This window comes from Pristiophorus japonicus, chromosome 8 (genome assembly GCF_044704955.1).
Source record: "Pristiophorus japonicus isolate sPriJap1 chromosome 8, sPriJap1.hap1, whole genome shotgun sequence".
NCBI classification, from domain to species: Eukaryota; Metazoa; Chordata; class Chondrichthyes; family Pristiophoridae; genus Pristiophorus; species Pristiophorus japonicus.
Genome location: NC_091984.1, coordinates 10,857,431 through 10,879,651, shown reverse-complemented (window position 1 = coordinate 10,879,651; position 22,221 = coordinate 10,857,431).

The following is a 22,221-nucleotide window of genomic DNA, read 5'->3' as shown; positions in this document are numbered from 1 at the left end:
TAAAGTCCCACATAAGAGGTTCGTGTACAAAATTAAAGCACATAGGATTGGGGGTAATATACTGGCATGGATTGAAAATTGGTTAATTGACACGAAACAGAGAGTAGGAATAAACGTGTCTTTTTCGGGGTGGCGGGCAGTGACTAGTGGGGTACTACAGGGATCAGTGCTTGGGCCCCAGATATCCACAATATATATATAAATGATTTGGATGAGGGAACCAAATGTAATATTTCCAAGTTTGCCGACGACACAAAACTAGGTGGGATTGTGAGTTGTGAGGAGGATGCAAAGATTCTGCAAGGCGATTTAGATAGGTTGAGTGAGTGGGCAAACACATGGCAGATGCAATATAATGAGAATAAATGTGAAGTAATCCACTTTGGTAGAAAAAACAGAAAGATGAAGTATTATTTAAATGGTGATAGCTTGGGAAATGTCGATGTACAAAGGGACCTGGGTGTCCTTGTACACCAGTCATTGAAAGAAAACATGCAGGTACAGCAAGCAGTTAGGAAGGCAAATGGTACGTTTGCCTTCATAGCAAGAGGATTTGAGTACAGGAGCAAGGATGTCTTACTGCAGTTATACAAAGTCTTGGTGAGACCGCACCTGGAGTATTGTATGCAGTTTTGGTCTCCTTACCTAAGAAAGGATATACTTGCCATATAGGGAGTGCAGTGAAGGTTCACCAGACTGATTTCTGGAGTGGCAGGACTGTCGTATGAGGAGCGATTGGGTCGACTAGGCCTGCATTCACTCGAGTTTAGAAAAATGAGAGGGGGTCTCATTGAAACGTAGAAAATTCTGACAGGGTTTGGATAGACTGAATGTGGGGAGGATGTTTCCCCTGGGCTGGGAAGTCTAGAACAAGGGGTCACAGACTCAGGATACGGGGTAGGAAATTTAGGACTGAGATGAGGAAAAGAATTTTCATTCAGAGGGTGGTGAAGGTGTGGAATTCTCTACCACAGAAGACTGTCGAGGCCAAGTCACTGAATATATTTAAGAAGTAGATAGATAGATTTCTAGACATAAAAGACTTCAAGGGGTATGGGGAGAAAGCAGGAATATGGTGTTGAGATGGAGGATCAGCCATGATCATATTGAATGGCGGTGCAGACTCGAAGGGCCGAATGGCCTACTACTGCTCCTATTTTCTATGTTTCTATGTGAATGGAACAAATGATGGAAATTATTCTTGTTTACTGCAAAAAGTTGTGTTAATAATTGAACAAATAATGTAAATGATCTAGTTATAATTTAAAATATATTTTATTCAAAAGTTCAACAAACATTTATTTGTACTTAACTTAACTTTAATAAACATTTTTATATCAAACGTTAAAGTTTTCACTTAAAATCATTTACAGACTCTAAGACACTTACTAACTTTTACTAATGTGTAAATTTACATAACTTACAAAAAAACTTTTAATTTGAGAACAGTAATTTGAGAATAATAATAACACAACAGCAGCAAAGAAAAGCTGCACCCATCTCTCCTCCACCTTATTCTAAGATCACCCACTGCCCTTGGTCTTGGCGACTCCACCACCCCTGCCCACAGGCAGTGGTGCAGTATTTCTCGGGTTGGTACGAAGCTTATTCTTTCTGACATCTCGGGTAATGCGCACTTCTTGATGGGGGAGGGGGTGGAGGGAGGCAACCGGTAATGTGGAAAGCCCGGCTTGGGGCTCTTCAGAGGCTGGTCTGTGGATTGGAGTGGGAGTGGCAGTTGATTCTGTCAATGGGCACGGAGTCTGGGCGTGTTCCCTTATTGCAGCAGCTAACTCCAACATTCACTCCCTCCTGTGCCCTGACAGTATCTCAACTGCCTCCAACATTCCCTCCCTCATGTTCGCCGACAGTGTCTCACCTACTTGTGACATGCCCTCCCTCATGTTGAGCAAAAGCGTGTCAACTACCTACAACATGCCATCCTTATGTGCAGCGACATTGTTTCTGCTGACTGAGATATTCCCTCTCTCATGTTCCCGGATAGCGTTCCCATTTCTCGTGAGAATGTTGTTACTTCTCCCGACAGTCCAGATACCTCTTCACCCACCCCACAGATGATGTCCAGGAGTGATCGGGTAAAGTCAATGCTCTCCCCTCTCATTGTCATCATGTGAACCACATCTGTTCGATTCTGCACCTCAGGAGAGCGCTGTCGAGCTCTCCTTCCCCTCCTCACCCTGGGTGTGGCTCAGATGGTGGGTCCCTGGGTGTGCCTCACTGCACCCCACTGGGATCCCGCAGCCTCAGACAGTGGGAAACCATAGAATGTCCCACCAACACTCAAACCACTACTCAGGGAAGGGGCTGGCATCTCAATGGTCATCACCTGCACCTCCTCCAATGTTAGTACAACAGTGGGGACTTCATCCATCCCCTCTCCCTCTCCCTCCCCCTCATACCCTCGGTCTGGAAGGTGGGATTGGAAGATGTTCTCTTCAGGCTAATCCTCGTCTGAATCTTCTTCTGCATCGTCAGGGTTGGCCTCAAGTTCTGCAAAGTATAACAGAACAGTCAAATGGTTAGCAGCAGAGGAGGGGGCAGGGTGGGTGGCATGAGTAGGCTCACCAATTGCAGGTCAAGAATTTTCAGGACTTACCCTCTCCCTCGAGTGTGGGCCAGGCTTGTGCAGTACTGATTGCTTTTTTCCAGGCAGGACCCATCAAAGCAACGACCCTCTCTTCCAAGGGTGTCAGTGGGTGCAGATTTGCCAGAAAACGGGCTTGGGGAAATTTGAGCCCTTAAAGTTAGGAAATAATTTCTTCCGCCAGTGCAGATGTAACAACATAAAAGAAGCCGGATTATTTTTCACTCTAATTGCACTGAAATACAATCTCAGGAAATCTACAGCCACAGATATAACTGTGTAGTTTCAAACAGCATCAATCACGCTACAAAACAAATCAGATTTTGATGAAGTTGTGAATTCCTCCAGCTACATTTAGTACTTTTCCCCTCCTGAAACTTTTGGAACATTTTGCAAGGTATGTGGTAGATGGAGCTTGTATCATTTAGTCTTGAGCCTAGTATATGTTTCTTGCGGCATTCACCCTATGTTTCTATAGCAGGAATGGGGTACTGAAGTTGCATGTTCAGCCATGAACTCATTGAATGGCGGTGCAGGCTCGAAGGGCCGAATGGCCTACTCCTGCACCTATTTTCTAAGTTTCTATGTTTCTAACCTTGCGTTCTAGAGAACAAGCTTGTTCGCAGTTGTATTGTCTTGAGGGAGGGCATGGTGACATGATTTCAAAGTTCAGTGATCTTTTTTTTTCTCCAAATGCCTATGAGCAGTGCGTAACTGATAACAGCATACAGGGCAGAAGGTCGCAGGATTGATTGCCGGTTACTGTGCTGTGTTAATTGATCTTGGCAGTACAGGCCTGCAATTCGCTTCAGCACCCTGAGCTCAAGAGAGGAAAATTCAGTCAGGGTTCCAGCTCCAGGTCACAGCTCAGTGTGTATGTGGCTGTCGGGGTGAGAACAAGATGGGGTTCTGCTATCACGTCCGCTCTTCCCCACATTAATGCTCAGTGTCTGGGCTCTTGTAAAAATAATGACCACATCAGAGTGGGACCAGTGCCTGTATAACTGCACACCACCAGCAGGTGGCTTCAGGCTGGGAGGAATTTGACAGCAAACAAAAGGGGAATACACTTGAAAAATTGCTTTGAATCTGGTAATTTTTTTTTGGTGTCGCTGTGGTGTTCCGGACGACTGCGGAGTGAAAGTGCCGTGGTGTCGGATGGGCCGCCGTTCTGACTCGTCAGCGCCGCGCTGATGACGTCAGTTAAAGGGGAGTTGCCGCTGCGAGCTCCGCGATTATTTTAGTTCGGTCCACTGGGCCACCAGGGAGGGTTTCGGCCGGGCCAGCGGCCCAGTACCCGAGAGGGGTTGCTGGGGTGCTGGGCTGCCTGTTGGCAGGCGGACCGAACCCGTGGCCACCATTGTCGGGCCGACCTTGGAGTTGGCCAGCAATTAAAATAAAACGGAGGCGTCGGCAGCGCCGGGGAAAGCTGGCAGTGGCTCCGACCGGCGGCAACTTCGCACGGGGGGCAATTTCCCGTGGGGGGGGGGGGGGTGGCGGAAAGGGGGTCACCGCCGGTCGGTGTGGGGTCGGCGCGTGCCCGACAGGTGGCAGCACGGGCGGTGTGGAAACCCATTCCCGCCTCTCCCAACCCAGGGGCAATTTAGGACGGCTCGGCCCATCCCCGTCGGTGAGGCCTCTCAGCTCCATTCTCGCCTCTTAGAGGCAGGAATGGAGCTTATAGAGGGGCGCAATTTCGGCCTCATAGAATCATAGAAAATTACGAGACAGAAGGTGGCCAGTTGGCCCATCGAGTCCGCGTTGGTCGAAAAAGAGCTACCCAGCCTAATCCCACCTTCCAGCGCTAGGTCCGTAGCCCTGTAGGTCATGGCTCTTTAAGTGTACATCCAGTAGCTTTTAAATGTGAGGAGGATTTCTGCCTCGACTACCCTTTCAGGCAGTGAGTTCCAGACCCTCACCACCCTCTGGGTGAAGAAATGATTCCTCATCTCCCCTCTAATCCTTCCACCAGCTACTTTAAATCTATACTCTCCCTCCGGTTATTGACCTCTTTACTAAGGGAAACAGGTCCTTCCTATCCATTCTATCGAGGCACCTCATAATTTTATACACCTCAATTAAATCTCCGCTCAGCCTCCTCTGTTTCAAAGAAAACAAACCCAGCCTATCCAATCGATCATCATAGCTACAATTTTCCAGTCCTGGCAACATCCTTGTAAATCTCCCCTGGACCCTCTCCAGTGCAATCACATCCATATGTTTATCACGATGCTCCTTACTAAATCAGAAAGAACTTTCAGTTATACAAAAAAGTCCCAAAGCCCTTCACGTACAAGTAATTTCTTGGGTGAGCCGGGACTGTTATTGTGCAGGTGATTGCAGCAACTAATTTGCATACAGCACCGACCCTAAACTTTTTCTTCTCAGGCGATCCCTCGTATCGAGGATGATTTGCTCCCACACCAAAAAGGGATGAGTTCACAGTGTTTCAATGAAAGACCTGATATTCCAGGTCCCGAACTACATGTCAAAGGGTGGAAGATGCCTGTGCGTGGATTTTTTTAACGTGTGGTGGCCATTGCACACCAGCCACCACACGGGCTTGACAGAGCTGGGTCTTGGTCCAGTGGCAAGGATTAACCAAGGCGACCGGGGACCAGCTCTGCTGCACGGACCTAGTGCGCACACATATCGCAGTGTGGGCTGGGCCCTCGCCTCTTCTGGGCCCCGAACTCGCGCCTCTCATGGGTCCCGATCACGTCGCTCTACAGTCTCTCGCCGCTCCTGCTGTGCCTGCCCATGCTCCAATCACCGACCTGAGTTATGGTGGCATCCAACCCAGTCACTCTACTGCACCAGCTCACACTGCTCCCTGAACTGGTATGCCACCACGCTGGCTCCAGGGCCCACAGCTCCACTCCTTTTATGGCCCCGACCTGTCCCTAATCTAGCAATGAGATGAATGACCAGTTGATGTCTCTGGTGGCATTGGATGAGAGGAATGTTGGTCAGGGCACCAGGAGAACTCTTTGCTCTTCTTTGAATGGTGTCATTGGGTCTTTAACATTGACAAGAACCATCTGAGCAGTTAAACAGGGCCTCGGTTTAACAGGACTTCACCAATCAGACCAAATTAAGTCATCGGTCTGGATTTTCGGATCCTTTGCGCTCTGGGTTTAGCTGGGTTTTGCCCCGTAGCGGCGGGAAATGGGGCAGTGAGGTCTTTTTGCGTCCGGTTGCGATCCTCGGGTCGGGTTTTGCGGCGGTGCTTAGCAGCACCGGCGGGACGAGCTGCGCCGAGTGGGCAATGCCTCTCGTTGCGACACCGTCAGTAGTTTGGACTCAGACCTGACCCGCACGCCCTGAAGCGCGCCCCGTGATGACCACCAGGTAAACCAGAGTGGTCCAACCCTGCCAGCGGCGGTGAGGTAGATAAAGTGCAGAAAAGGTCAGTTCCTGTGTTTATTCTTTTAATTTTTTTGTAGCGATTTGTGTTGTGGTGGTGTGGGCAATGTTTTTGGAATGTGTTTGTGATTTTGCGGGGGCGAGGTTCCCCTCCCAAGTCCTCTCTCGGAGCGCTCCCGGCCCCACACTTTAATTGGCGAGGTTCCCATTTTTGCGCCGCAGAAGTCGTACAACGCCTCCCTTTGCGCTGCGACCCTGGCGCAGGGCCCAGATGGCAAAAAGTTCTCCCTAGAGTGCAGACGTTACCCAGCCGGTAACTTTCCCGCCCCGATTACGTTTTCGCCCCAAAACCGGCAGAACCGAAAAGCCAGCCCCGCGAGTCCTGGAATGGCAACTTTCTGGAAATGACCCTTTCTTTGTTACAGGCACCCATTTTGTGCACAGCAAGTTTCCCAGGAGCTGGCTGTGGGTGAAGCAGCTTGCGAGCAAGGGGAGGTGAGGCTGCTTCAGAGAGGCTGGTCCTGCGGTACCAATGGGCCAGTAGTAACCCCAATGTGTGGCTGATAAACCAGGCGGAGGAATCCTTACCCTGATGGATTCAGCTGACAAACCAAATGATGCGTGGGACAGACTGATCCCTGCGGGCGATTCCTCAAGTTGGCCGCTTCATAAATTGCTGTTCAGCAAAGTTGTGCAGAAAATGTCAATTGAACACAAAAAAATATATCAATATAAGAGCGGCTGAATAACGAACAGCTTTGGCTCAGCCTCCATTTTTTTAATTGCATTTGCCTATCTTGAAGGCGATATAGCTAGATATATTTGGATAGATATACATCAGCAGAGAAGGAATCCATTCAGCCCATCGTGCCCATACTGGCTCTTTGACGGAGCTATCCAATTTGTCCCTCTCCCCCACTCTTTCCCCATTGCCCTCTAAATACTTGGTTTTCAAGTATATATACAAATCCTTTTCATTCATGGAATGTAGACATCGCAAGCAAGGTCAACATTTATTACCCATCCCTTACTGCCCTTGAGAAGGTGTTGGTAGCCACCTTCTTGAACCAAAGAAATGTTTTTATGGAGAGTTGGAATAATTGAGCCTATAGATGACAAGAGCATGCTATAAGGGTTTTAGCAGAAGAGGGCCTGAGGTAAGGCAAAGGCAGCCAACTTTATGCAGTTGAAAGCAGTGGATCTTGGTGATTGGTTGTGGGGTTTGAAGCCCAGTTCTGATTTGGTTTGGTTCTGCTGGGTCTTCCTGATCTTCACGTGGAAGAAATTGCGATTCATCCATTCTTTGGGCAGGTGGTCTGACAGCAAGGAGGTAGCTTCAAGGTCAAGTGAGATGCTGGAGAGGTAGAGCTAGTGCCATTAGCATTCAAACAGTAGGTGGCCCCAGTCTGCCAATGTTGTCCCCATGGAAGAGTATAAAAATGAGGAAGGAGACGTTCCAAGGATAGATTCTTGGGCACTCCAAAAGTGGCAGTTTGGGAGCAGGAAGAGAAGTCGTAGTTGGAGATGTGCTATCTACATTTGGACAGATAAGAGTGGAATCACATGAGTGTTTTCTCAGTTAATCACTGCACCCAAGGTACTGTTGAACATAAGAACATAAGAAATAGGAGCAGCAGAAGATCATTTGGCCCCTCGAGCCTGCTCCGCCATTTAATATCATGGCTGATCTGATCATGGACTCAGCTTAACTTCCCTGCCCGCTCCCCATAACCCTTTACTTCCTTATTGCTCAAAAATCTGTCTATCTCCGCCTTAAGTATATTCAACGAGCCTGTGTATCATCTCAAATAAGATTATTGATTTGTTTTCTGTTCAATCCGGGTGTCTATAACAGTTGAGATCAGCGAGATGATGAACCAGTTTAGAAGAGACCAGCCTGGAGCCCACAACAACTTCATTCGGTTGCTCCTGTACCTGTCAAGTTGCAAGTACCTTCCTTAGCACAGTAAAGATTATTCCTGCACCTCAAACATTTTAAAATGATCTACTGGCATTTATTTCCTGCCTTATTCCATGCAAACACCTTAAAGCACTTTACCCTGTCAGTGAGTTTTGAAATGCAGCTAGCTATTAGTTTGAGCCAGCAATGTCCCACATTCAACATTGAGGTGAACAATCAGTTGTTCAGGTTTGTGATGGTATTGTCTGAGGGTGCAGTGTTTCCAAGGGCACTAGGAGAATAATTACCTGCTCCTCAAATGGTGTCTTAGGATCTTTGATATTCATTTGGAACTATCAGAACAGGCAGATTACAGCTCAGTTTAACACCTCCCGCAGAAAATGCTCACTGGCACTTTAAACAGAGCTCATAATTCTAAAGAGAGTTCTAAATATGTAAAGTGCCACGACAGTTGTGCATGTAGTAACTAGCTGGTGTTACAGTCAACGGCACGCGATACATACTTTACAATGTTTGTGTTGAGGGATGTTTTCTGTGACTTGAATTAGCAACAGCCTAATGCTGCGAAGGTGGAGCCTTGATTCCATGAAGTGGTCAGCGAGAGTCCCTTTGAACTAGTTCACTATCTCTTTGGTCTCAGAGCCCTGAATTCAATGGCAGGTCTGTTCAATGCACAACCCCCATAAATACATACTTTTAGCAGGCAAGCATTATGTGCGTTCAAATGGGCTTTGCAGTAATAAAGAAACAGGTTATTTGAATCTTTACAACATTACACAGCATAGTGTGTTAAAGTCTCCCTTATTTTAGCCAGTTGCCCCTGATTTTCACATTACCAGGGTGCAGGCGCTGCCCTGTATTCTTGTTCGCCCCCAAGACTACTATCAAGCGTCTGATTTCCTGAGTAGTTAGGCGAGACAGTCTCACACAAAAGCCTTTATAGTAGAACACCATTTTTGATATGCTGACTTACAGTTTGATTCTGATAAAATTACTTTTCTTTTTAAAGCAGACTAGCTTAGTAAACTAGCTTACAACTTGCTATAACGTTTAAAATAACTCCTGATTTACTAAATCCACACTTACATTAGTTATTCTTTTCCTGTATAGATTGTAAAGCCGGACGTCAGGGGTTTCTGGTTGATTTATTTCGGGATTCTTACGGCAGCCAAGAATTGGGGATGTTTGTTTGTCGTCACTGAGCAAAATAAGCAGAATCCACAATGATTAAAATGTTGTTGTTGCAGTGCCATCTCCTGGTGATGCTCCGCCAGTGCTATAGGTGCCTGTTTAAATGAAACAGTGGGGCTGGAATTTTCCAGGGTGGCAGCGGGCGTGATCGGTGGCGGGTTAAGTGGGGCAGTTGTTATTTTTTGACAAAGGGTCGGGAACCCGCTGCCATCCCGCCCCATGCGTCTTCAGGGCTGCTGACCGAGGGCCGTATGGCTCTTTGTCGGTCGGCGTGGACACGATGGACCGAAATGGTCTGCTTCTGGGCGAAAGGTTTCTATGTTTCTAAGTTTTTTTTAAACTTACTTTTAAAATGTAACTGTACAGTCACGGGAACGACGCTGCTCGGGAACCACGTCTGTCAACCTGAGGCAGGAGTTGAGGCGGGCGTTCTGGTCAGCATATTACAGGAAAGATGTGATTGCACTGGAGAGGGTACAGAAGAGATTTATGGGGATGTTGCCTAGACTGGGAAATTTAAATGAGGGGAAGTTTCTTCACACAGAGGGTGGTGGGGGTCTGGAACTCACTGCCTGAAGGGGTGGTAGAGGCACAAACCCTCACCACATTTAAAACTTGGCTGTGCACTTAAAGTGGCATAAACTACAGGGATACAGACCAAGAGCTGGAAGGTGGGATTAGGCTGGATAGCTCTTTGTCAGCCGGCACGGACACGATGGGCCGAAATAGCCTCCTTCCATGCTGAAACTTTCTATGATTCTGTGATTCCGTGGCCATTGCTCCAGCTGATTACTTGGCAGCTTCAAATATACAGTAAAAGCTCCCATCTGACAGATGGTTACTTTCCTCAGGCAGAAGCTGCTTCTCAGTCCATTTCCAGCGCAGATTCTGCAGGCTGCAACTCTTTCCAGTGAAGAGTCCATCCAGTCTCACCTCGTTGGAAGAACTCTCTCACCATTGACAGACTGCTTCTGTCATCTGTACTTCACCTGCCATCTATTCCATCAACATGGGTGCCCGGTTATACTGTCTTACCTTGGTCCTCGGATCCGGATCACAATGAGCCCCAACACCAGCAGCACCAACAACAACATCAACCTTCTCCGCAATCACCGCATGCTGCACAGGTCAGAGGGCATCGGCATTTTTCTGCCCAGGAGGCCAGGGATGGCGTCATCATGGCCAAATTTTGTTAACTTGACACTGTACACCCTGGCTGCCCCATGATGCACCAGGCTGGCACCACCCCACACCAGCACGGTTAAGCATCCCTGCAAGGCCCAGGCCATTCCTTTCACACTCATCACCATTGCAGGGGTACCATTATGTCTCACCATTCACTGCAATTCACTAAGCCACTTCCGAAGGTGCACACAAATCTAACCAAGGCCGGAAAGTGTTGAAAATAAAGATTTTTGTGTTTGACACCACATTAACAGAAACCTTACATAAACATTGGATAAAACACCCTTGTGTGTTGTTAGTTGGTATGTTTGTACTATGATGAGGGTGAGTGTGAGGGGTGGGTGGCTAGTGAGATGGGGATGTGATAATATAGTTAGAGAGGGATGGGTGGAGGTGCAAGGTATGTTGGTGTGAGTAAGAATGTGCAGGAGTAAGGTATGGAAGGCAGAGTGATGGGGATGTGATGAGAGGCACAGCAGGATGAAGTTGAGTGTGGATTTGTACTAACGTATTGTGATCTAATGAGATCATTGAAAGGTTTACAGCACGGCACCCAGGTTGTCCTGAACACATCGCTGCTTGTGACCTCCTGTGCAATGTGCAACCAGGCTGCGTTGGTGCCCTGGGGAGGTCTCTTCCACCCTGCGTACATATGGAGGGTGTCAGCGGAGAACCTGGGTGCAGTCCTCTGCCTCTGTGCAGTCATTGTCAGTGTTTACAGATCTCCCCAGGACACCAACACAGCCTGGCTGCACATTGCACAGGAGGTCACAAGCAGTAATGTGTTCAGGACAACCTGGGTGCAGTGCTGCAAACCTTTCAATTATCTCATTAGATCACGATACGTTAGTACAAATCCACACTCAACTTCATGACGTGCGAGAACTCTTCACCGCAATTAAGATTACCCATGGCCCAAGCACCCAAGGCCCCACCCCACTGCTGGCCAAGAACAGAGAGGCACTCATTAAGGATACCGAGGCAGTCAGGGCCCGCTGGAAGGAGCATTTCGAAGATCTCCTTAACCGAGATTCTGCCTTCGACACGGGTGTCCGCGACTCCATCCCACAGCATGCTACCTGCCACCATCTCAGCAAAACCCCAGCCCTGCACAAGGTAGAAAAGGCCACCCATCAGCTCAAGAACAACAAGGCATCAGAAGCAAATGGAATCCTCACTGAGGCACTAAAGTATGGCGGTGAAGCACTATTGGCACGAATACATGACCTTATCTCTCTTATCTGGAAGGAAGAGAGCATGCTGGGAGATCTCAGAGATGCCATAATCATGACCATCTTCAAAAAAGGGGACAAGTCCGACTGCAGCAACTACAGATGAATCTCCCTGCTATTGGCCACTGGGAAAGTCATCGCAAGAATCCTCCTCAACCGCCTTCTCCCTGTGGCTGGAGAGTTCCTCTCGGAGTCACAATGCGGATTCTGTCCACTAAGTGATCTTCACCGCGCGACAACTGCAAGAGAAATACAGGGAACAGCACCAACCCTTGTACATGGCCTTCTTTGACCTCACAAAGGCTTTTGACACTGTCAGCCACAAGGGACTATGGAGCGTCTTCCTCCATTTCGGCTGCCCCCAAAAGTTTGTCACCATCCTCCGCCTGCTCCACGACGACATGCAGGCCGTGATCCTGACCAACGGATCCACCGCAGACCCAGTCCACATCCGGACCACGGTCAAGCAGGGCTGCATCATCGCTCCAACGCTCTTCTCGATTTTCCTTGCTGCAATGCCCCATCTCACTCTCAACAAGTACCCTGCTGGATTGGAACTAAACTATAGAACCAATGGGAACCTGTTCGTCGCCTCCAGGCTTGATCCAAGGTCGTTCCATCCTTTGTCATCGAACTACAGTACGTGAATGACGCTTTCGTCTGCGCACATTCAGAGGTCGAACTCCAAGCCATCATTAACATCTTGACCGAGGCATGCGAAAGCATGGGCCTTACACTAAACATCCGTAAGACAAAGGTCCTCCACCAACCTGACCCCACCACACAGCACTGCCCCCCCCATCATCAAAATCCACAGCGCAGCCTTGGACAACGTGGATCAGTTTCCATACCTCGGGAACCTACTATCAGCAAGGGCAGACATCGATGATGAGGTCCAACACCACCTCCAGTGTGCCAGCGCATCCTTCGGTCGACTGAGAAAGAGAGTGTTTGAAGACCAGGATCTCAAATCTGGCACCAACCTTATGGTCTACAGGGCAGTAGTGATACCTGCCCTCCTATCTGGCTCAGAGATGTGAACCATATACAGTAGATGCCTCAAAGTACTGGAGAAGTACCACCAGCGCTGTGTCTGCAAGATCCTGCAAATCCACTGGGAGGATAGATGCACCGTCAGTGTTCTCGCTCAGGTCAACATCCCCAGCATCGAAGCACTGACCTCGCTCGACCAGCTCAGTTGGGCGGGCCATATTGTCCACATGCCCGAGACTCCCTAAGCAAGTGCTCTACTCGGAACTCCTACACGGCAAGCGAGCCCCAGGTGGGCAGAGGAAATGTTTCAAGGACACCCTCAAAGCCTCCTTGATAAAGTGCAACACCCCCACCGGCACCTGGGAATCTCTGGCCTAAGACCGCTCGAAGTGAAGGAAGAGCATCTGGGAGGGTTTTGAGCACCTCAAGTCTCATCGCCGAGAGCGTGCAGAAACCAAGCGCAGACAGCAGAAGGAGTGTGCGGCAAATCAGACTCCCCACCCACCCTTTCCTTCAACCACTGTCTGTCCCACCTGTGACAGAGACTGTAATTCCCGTATTGGACTGTACAGTCACCTGAGAACTCACTTTTAGAGTGGACTGCCGATGATGATTACGGCAGCACTATGCTAGATTAAATGTCAAATCTAATGTGGCAATGGCCCCTTTAAACTTCCCGGCTGTAAACGCGTCATGAATGTCACCAGACCAGCTCCATTTAATTGGGCTGGGTAACGCACAGGGCGGGCTTAATAGGCCCTATTAATGTAAGTTTGTTTTCAGCTACGGGATGGAGCCAGCAACAGGGTCGTGACCCACCATGGCCACCGCCTGCACCAGACCCGCTGAGGTAGGCAAAGTTCTGGCCCAGGTTGCAGCTCTGAAAAGAAAAAAGAAAATCCTGCATTTATAAAGCGCCTTTCAGTACCTCAGAATGTTGCAAAGCGCTTTACAGCCAATGATGTACTTTTGAAGTGTGACCACTGTTGTAATGTAGGAAACGTGGCAGCCAATTTGCACGCAGCAAGCTCCCACAAGCATCAACGTGATAATAACCAGATAATCTGTTTTAGTGATGTTGATAGAGGGATAAATATTGGCCAGGACACCAGGGATAACTCCCCTGCTCTTCTTCGAAATAGTGCCACGGGATCTTTTACATCCACCTGAAAGATGTCACCTCGGACAGTATAGCGCTCCCTCAGTACTGGACTGGAGTGTCAGCTTAGATTAATGTGCTCAAGTCTCTCGATTGGGACTTGAACCCACAACCTTCTGACTCAGAGGTGAGAGTGCTGCCCAATGAGCCACGGCTGCCACACACTGGGATGTATCCCAAATGGAAAAAATGATGTGTGGTTTCCACCTGGAAATAGAGTAATGTATGATTGGGGCTTATTTTTTGAGACTCGACCAATACCCAACACCCAAAGCACTTCCGAGAAAAAGTGACGGAACGATGCGGGGGGGGAAGGGGTGGCGGGGGGGAAGGGGTGGCAGGGGGGGGAGGGGTGGCGGGGGGGGAGGAAGACAACACTGTCAGACAAGGACACTGACTCCAGCCAACATTTGCTAACATAGGTAGGATGAATTAGTATTAATTAAGTATAAGAGCATAAGAACTAGGAGCAGGAGTAGGCCATAGCGAGGGTCTAGCGAGAAGGAGCAACTGAGGGAACTGAGGGAAATCCTTATTAGTCAGGAAATGGTATTAGGGAAATTGATGGGATTGAAGGCCGATAAATCCCCAGGTAGTCTGCATCCCAGAGTACTTAAGGAAGTGGTCCTAGAAATAGTAGATGCATTGGCGGTCATTTTCCAACATTCCATGGACTCTGGATCTGTTCCTATGGACTGGAGGGTAGCTAATGTAACACCACTTTTTAAAAAAGGAGGAAGAGAGAAAACAGGTAATTATAGACTGGTTAGCCTGACATCAGTAGTGGGGAAAATGCTGCAATCAATTATTAAAATGCAATAGCAGCGCATTTGGAAAGCAGTGACAGGATCGGTCCAAGTCAGCATGGATTTATGAAAGGGAAATCATGCTTGACAAATCTTCTAGAATTTTTTGAGGATGTAACTAGTAGAGTGGATAAGGGAGAACCAGTGGATGTGGTGTATTTGGATTTTCAAAAGGCTTTTGACAAAGTCCCACACAAGAGATTAGTGTGCAACATTAAAGCACATGGGATTGGGGGTAACATATTGACGTGGATAGAGAACTGGTTGGCAGACAGGAAGCAAAGAGTGGGAATAAACGGGTCCTTTTCAGAATGGCAGGCAGTGACTAGTGGGGTACCGCAAGGTTCAATGCAGGGACCCCAGCTATTTACAACATATATTAATGTTTTAGATGAAGGAATTGAATGTAATATCTCCAAGTTTGCAGATGACACTAAGCTGGGTGGCAGTGTGAGCTGTGAGGAGGATGCTAAGAGGCTGCAGGGTGACTTGGACAGGTTAGGTGAGTGGGCAAATGCATGGAAGATGCAGTATAATGTGGATAAATGTGAGGTTATCCACTTTGGTGGCAAAAACAGGAAGGCAGATTATTATCTGAATGGTGACAGATTAGTAAAAGGGGGGGGGTGCAATGAGACCTGGGTGTCATGGTACATCAGTCATTGAAAGTAGGCATGCAGATACAGCAGGCAGTAAAGAAAGCAAATGGCATGTTGGCCTTCATAGCGAGAGGATTTGAGTATAGGAGCAGGGAGGTCTTGCTGCAGTTGTACAGGTCCTTGGTAAGACCACACCTTGAGTATTGTGTGCAGTTTTGGTCTCCTAATCTGAGGAAGGACATTCTTGCTATTGAGGGAGTACAGCGAAGGTTCACCAGACTGATTCCAGGGATGGCAGGACTGACATATGAAGAAAGACTGGATCGACTAGGCTTATATGCACTGGAATTTAGAAGAATGAGAGGGGATCTCATAGAAACATATAAAATTCTGACGGGATTGGATAAGTTAGATGCAGGAAGAATGTTCCTGATGTTGGGGAAGTCCAGAACCTGGGGTCACAGTCTAAGGATGAGAGGTAAGCCATCTAGAACCAAGATGAGGAGAAACTTTTTCACCCAGAGAATTGTGAACCTGTGGAATTCTCTACCACAGAAAGTTGTTGAGTCCAGTTTGTTGGATATATTCAAAAGGGAGTTAGATGTGGCCCTTATGGCTAAAGGGATCAGAGGGTATGGAGAGAAAGCAGGAGTGGGATACTGAAGTTGCATTATCAGCCATGATCATATTGAATGGTGGTGCAGGCTCAAAGGGCCGAGTGGCCGCTCCTGCACCTATTTTCTGTGTTTCTATACAGCCCCTCGAACCTGCTCTGCAATTCAATAAGATCATCGCTGATCTTTGACCTCAACTTCACTTACCCGCTCGATCCCCATATTCCTTGATTCCCCGAGAATCAAATATCTATCGATCTCAGCCTTGAATGTACTCAATGATTCAGCATCTACAGCCCTTTGGGGTAGAGAATTCCAAAGATTCACAACCCTCTGAGTGAAGAAATTCTTCCTCATCTCAGTCTTAAATGGCCGTCCCTTTATCTTGACATTATTCCCCTTAGTTCTAGACTCTCCAGCCAGGGTAAACAACCTTTCGGTATGTACCCTGTCAATCCCCTCAGAATCTTATACGTTTTAATGAGATCACCTCTCATTCTTCTAAACTCCAGAGAGTGTAGACCCATTCTACTCAATCGTTCCTTATAGAACAACCTATACTGGTTAGTGTACTGTTGGCTCAAAACAGGGAAATAATTGTCATTTTTTGACATGTCTACATAGTGTAACAATAAATAGAGTATACTTCACACAGCAGAAGGGAGGGAGCTTTAAAAAACTGTATTGTAATAGGTTCCAGTTGGAATGAAGCAATCTAGGCTCCACTGATGGCTCAGTGAGATTATTCAAAGAGTAACAGCAGTATAGACAAGGAGGTACCAAGTTCCATCACTAGTCTGTACTAGGTTAGCTAACCTCAGCCAGAGCAATGGTACTGTTGATCTCCATGCTCTAGGGCTGGAGAGCAGAAAAATCAAGTAAGCTTTTTTGCTGCTAATTACTATCCCGTAACCCTTGCTGGACAGTGCAATTTAAAAATATTTATTTTTGGATGTGGGTGATACAGGCAAGGTGGTGTCAGTTGCCTTGGGAAGGTGGGGTGAGCCTTCGCCTTGAATCGCTGTAGTCCTTGTAGTGATGATGCTCCCACAGTGTTGTTGAGTAAGGAATTCCAGGATATTAATGTAAGAATTATGAGCAGGAGTAGGCCAGATGGCAACTCGAGTATCTCCATCACTCAATAAGATCATGGCTGATCTTTGATCGCAACTCCACTTTCCTACCCAATCTCCATATCCCTTGATTCCCCAAGAGTCCAAAAGTGTATCTATCTCAGCTTGAATATACTCAACAATTCAGCATCCACAGGCAATGCTGAAGGATCGACGATATAGGTCGAAGAGTCATAGCTGTACTGGAATTGCTTGGCGAGGGCAATGGCTCACCCTGGTCGCAAGGCCTTCAGTTCTACCGCTGGGATTTTGTCAGGGCCTTTGCAATGTCAGCTGCTTCTTAATGTCACATGGAGTGAACTGAATTGACTGGACACCTTGGTGGGTGGGATCCAGGTAGGATTGTCCACTTGGCAAACTCTTTAACAAGTCTCTTGCACTCAAGCGCTGAGCTCCACCATGATTAAGGATAGGACTGTCCATGGCGTCTTCTTCTATTGTGTGTAGATGTAGGTATCGGACTGGGCTGTGATGCTCTTCATCGTTTAATAGCCTGCCAACGTTCACTGTCCAAGTTCACACATGAAGAACAGTAACTTGGGATGAGCTAATGGAGGATGACTGGAACCCATAGAGAAAATATCAAGCTGAATTCTATAAGTATGTACTGCTTGTTCCATGGTACTTTTATTTAATGTCTTTATTACTAAAATGTATTTAATTTACACCTCCCAACAGCAAGCAACTATTTTATTTTCCTGTACTGGCGCTAATGATTTTCGTGTCCATTATTATAGCATCTGCCATTTTGATCTTTGTTTAGTTTTAGGCTGATGCAGCAATTTCTTCCCTTATCCCAGACGTGGATGCAGCTGGAGTAACTGTCGTTTTAATAACCTGTACTTCAGGTATTGATAAATTAATTCCCTTATTTACTTCAAAGGCCTATAAAATGAAGAAAGGGTTTGATGGGGAATAGTCATAGAGACAATGTTTCCACTTGTGGAGGAGACCAGAACTAGGAAAAGAAAGACGTGCATTTATATAGCGCCTTTCATGACCACCGGACGTCTCAAAGCAATTTACAGCCAATGAAGTACTTTTTGGAGTGTAGTCACTGTCGTAATGTAGGAAATGCGGCAGCCAATTTGCGCACAGCAAGCCCCCACAAACAGCAATGTGATAATGACCAGATAATCTGTTTTAGTGATGTTGATTGAGGGATAAATATTGGCCAGGACACCAGGGATAACTATCATGCTCTTCTTCGAAATAGTGCCATGGGATCTTTTACATCCACCTGAGAGAGCAGTTTAACGTCTCATCTGAAAGACGGCACCTCCGACAGTGCAGAACTCCCTCAGAACTGCACTGGAGTTTCAGTCTAGATTTTGTGCTCAATTCTCTGTTGTGAGACATTAACCAAAAAAACCTTTTGCTCAGAGGTGAGGGTGCTACCAACTGAGCCATGGCTGACATATATTTAAGATGGTCACTAATGAATCCAATTCAGGATAAACTTCTTTACCTGGAGAGTGGGTAGAATGTGGACTCGCTACCACAAGGTGTAATTGAGGCGAACAGCATTTAAGGGGGAGCTAGATAAACACATGAGGAAGAATTGAATAGAAGGATATGTTTAGTGGGTTAAATGAAGAAGCGTGGGAGGAGGCTCGTGTGGAGCATAAACACCAGCACGGACTTGTTGGGCCGAATGACCTGCTTCTGTGCCGTTAATACTATGTATGTATGTATGTAAGAAAATAATTGTTTTATAAAATGTTGACATTGGATCTCATTGGTTGCAGGAGAGATTTACTAGAATGGTACCAGGGATGAAGGACTTCAGTTAGGTGGAGAGATCGGAGAAGCTGCTGTTGTTCTCCTCAGAGCAGGGAAGATTAAAGGGAGATTTAATAGAGGTGTTCAAAATCATGAAGGGTTTTGATTGAGTAAATAAGGAGAAAGAGTTTCCAGTGGCTGAAGGGCTTGTAACCAGAGTACACAGATTTAAGCTGATTGGCAAAAGAACCTGAGGTGACATGAGAAATTTTTTAACGCAGTAAGTAGTTACGATCTGGAATGCACTGCCTGAAAAGCTGATAGAAGCAGATTCAATAATAACATTCAGAAAAGGAATTGGATAAATACTTGAAGGGGAGTAATTTGCAGGGCATGGGAGTGGGACTAATTGGATAATTCTTTCACAGAGCTAGCACAGGCACGATGAGCCGAATGGCCTCCTGTGCCGTGAGATTCTATGATTAAGTGAATTGCAGCTATGCGTTTTGTAACATTGATGTACGAACATATGAACAATGACGGACAGGTAAGGACCATCTGGTCCATCGAGTCTGGCCCACACAATTGCGATACCGTGTGTATCACAACATATACACTCCATATGACACCTGGGACTCCCTGGCCCAAGACCGCCGTAAGTGGAGGAAGTGCATCCGGGAGGGCGCTGAGCACCTCGAATCTCAACGCCGAGAGCGTGCAGAAAACAAGCGCAGGCAGCAGGAAGAGCGTGCGGCAAACCAGTCCCACCCACCCCTTCCCTCGCCTGTGACAGAGTCTGTGGCTCTCGTATTGGACTGTTCAGACACCAAAGAACTCACTTCAGGAGTGGAAGCAAATCTTCCTCGATTCCGAGGGACTGCCTATGATTGATTGACACTCCACCCCACCCGAAACCATGTGATCTCCTGGGAGAGGCAAAAAAACAGATTTAAAAAACCAAGGCCAATTTGGGATAAAAGATCTTGGAAATTCCTCTTCGACCCACCTGGCGATTGAAACTAGTCCAGGAGATCACTCTGGCCTTGAATTCCCTGCAGTACCTATCTTCTGTAAGAGGTGATCTCCGCCGCAGCCAGAAACAGGTCTAGCTCTCGCTTGAAGGAATTCAGCGAGTCTGCATCCACCACGTGAAATGGCGGCTTGTTCCAGAGGCCTACTATTCTCTGGGAAAAGAATCACTTCCTGACGTCTAACCTAGATCTGTAATGACCTTGATTTCAATGTTCTTTTGACTCGGCAGGGCTGTCCAACTTGCAACTCCCAAGGTTTAGCAAGTGAGCCCTCAAAGCTCAGGCCTGTGCAATTTGTGTTTATATGTCTTATTTGCTGATTAGTCCTGTTTGAAGCGAGTGGGCCTGGAGATTTGGGAAAAGCACTGTTTCCTCATTCATGGATAAGTCCACGGCCAGATCAGCCATGATCTTTTTGAATGGCGGAGCAGACTCGAGGGGCTAGATGGCCTACTCCTCTTGCTAATTCTTATGTTCTTATGTTCTTATGTAAGTCCTAACTCAGAACACCGAGGTCTGTTAGGATCAGCAACTTGAGATAGATTACTAGGAGCATGGATTTAAATGTTAAATGCCCCCCACACCTACCCATGTGGCTCTGTAAGACAAAAGCTCGGACTGTCCTGGAAAGACTATTGAAAGTTTCCATTGCATTGTATTCAGATTCCCTGCGATCGTAAATAGTCAATAATTTGGGTGTTTCAGACTGTTTCCATAGACTTGAGGTGAATGCTATATTTTGAATAATATTGTAGAAATTACGGTCGGAGGCCTAGGCCTGCATAGAGGCCCACTTATCCCAGGGTGCAGGAATTTCAAAAGTGTCCCTGGGATCATGTGGGCCGGCCGAACCAATCAAAGTAGGGGTACAGGGGTATTCCCATTGATACTTGTGGTGAGTTCCGTATGTAGGGAAGCACCACATGTAGGAATGGGAACATCCCCCAAAATACACAACTACTTAAAATATATATTTTTAAACATCACACATTTAAAATGAATCAAACTGGAAATTGATTAATTATTTAAAACAAAAATTTAATTTTTTGAAAAATAAATTTACATATTTTAAAAGGTCTAAAAATAAATTTCACAGATTTTTAAATGTTTAAATTATTGAAAAAAATGTTTTTTTCTGTCCTTTTCTGCTTTTATCAGGCGTAAGAATTTCACGGGCAGTTGCTGGGCAGAAGTTGGGCAAATAGCGGATGCCCATTTACTTCAGGTTCGTTCGATCTGTCACGATGGTTCTTGACAGATCACAAGTTCCAGGTTTCGACGCATGTGCAATGCATGCCTGAACCCCGAACTTGCTGGGCCCCTACAGGCACGTGCGCATCTCATACGCACATGTCGGGGCCGCAAATATTTAACTGTTCATATCAACTGGGATGACAGTAGTGAGAAAAGAAACGAATCTGAAAACATGAATCTAATATTCATCCATTCTTTCCACAAGTACACCGCCTTCAGCTGCCTTCAATCAAAGGAATGACTGTGTCAGCAAGGTCACTAAATGTCATGGACGCTTACATAAAGAAAATAAAGACTTGTATTTATGTAGCGCCTTTCACGACCATCAGAAGTCTCAAAGCGCTTTACAGCCAATGAATTACTTTTGAGGCCCAAGTTTCGGGTGGAGTTGCTCCTAGTTTTTTGGAGCAACTAGTTTAGTTTGGAGTATGTTAGAAATTGCAATTCTCGGATATTAGTTTGCTCCAGTTCTAGTGAGTTAGTTTAGGTTGGCTTTAGGTAAGGTACTTTTTTTTTAAAAGGGGGTGTGTCCAGCCACTCAGGCCTGTTTTGCAAGTTTCGGCAGTGAAAACTTACTACAAACTAACGTAGGATGGAGTAAGTGTCCACTTTTGTCAGTTCTGAAAAACCTTACCTAGAGTTAAGTTTAGTGCAGGCACAGCCAGAGACGGGGGTGGGAAGCATTAAACACAAAGGACACATCAAAATCACAACGCGGAGGGGAGCGGGGGCGGGGGGGAAGTTAGAGAATTTTCCATAAACACCTTCACAACAACATTAAAGAAGCAAAATACATTTAAAGCAGTAAGCAGAAAACAAAGCAGTTCATTTACGAAGCACAAAAAGTAATAAGCAATTAATTAATAAAAAATAGAAGGAACCATGCACCTAAAGCACCAAGACCAAAGTAATAAGCAATCAATAAATAAAAATTAAAAAAATAGAAGTCCCAACTTTATGTGAAGGGAAGTTGTTTCTGTCAGTGTCTCTGTCAGTGTCTCTCTCTCTCTCTCTCTGTATCTGACAGTGAGGGGTGCGGGGGGGGGGGGAGCGTGGAGGCATTGGGGGGGAGGGGTAGGGTGTGTGTGGGGGGGTGTGGGGATGTGTGTGTGTGTGGGGGGGCCGGTGGGGGTGTGTGGGGGTGTGTGGATGTGTGTGTGGGGGGGGGGGGGGGTGTGGTGGGTGTGTATGTGGGGGTGTGGGGGGGGTGTGGGGGGGTGTGGTGTGTGGGGTGAGGGCCGAACGTGGGGGGGGGGGTGGGTGAGGCTGGACGGAGGCATCCCTGCTCTCTCCTCCGGCCCTTCGATCATTTCGAGTGCCCCCCAACCCACGCTCCTCCATCCCTTGCCTCGCTCCTCCATCCCTTGCCATGTTTCTCCATCCCTCCCTATGTTTCTCCCCCACCGATCA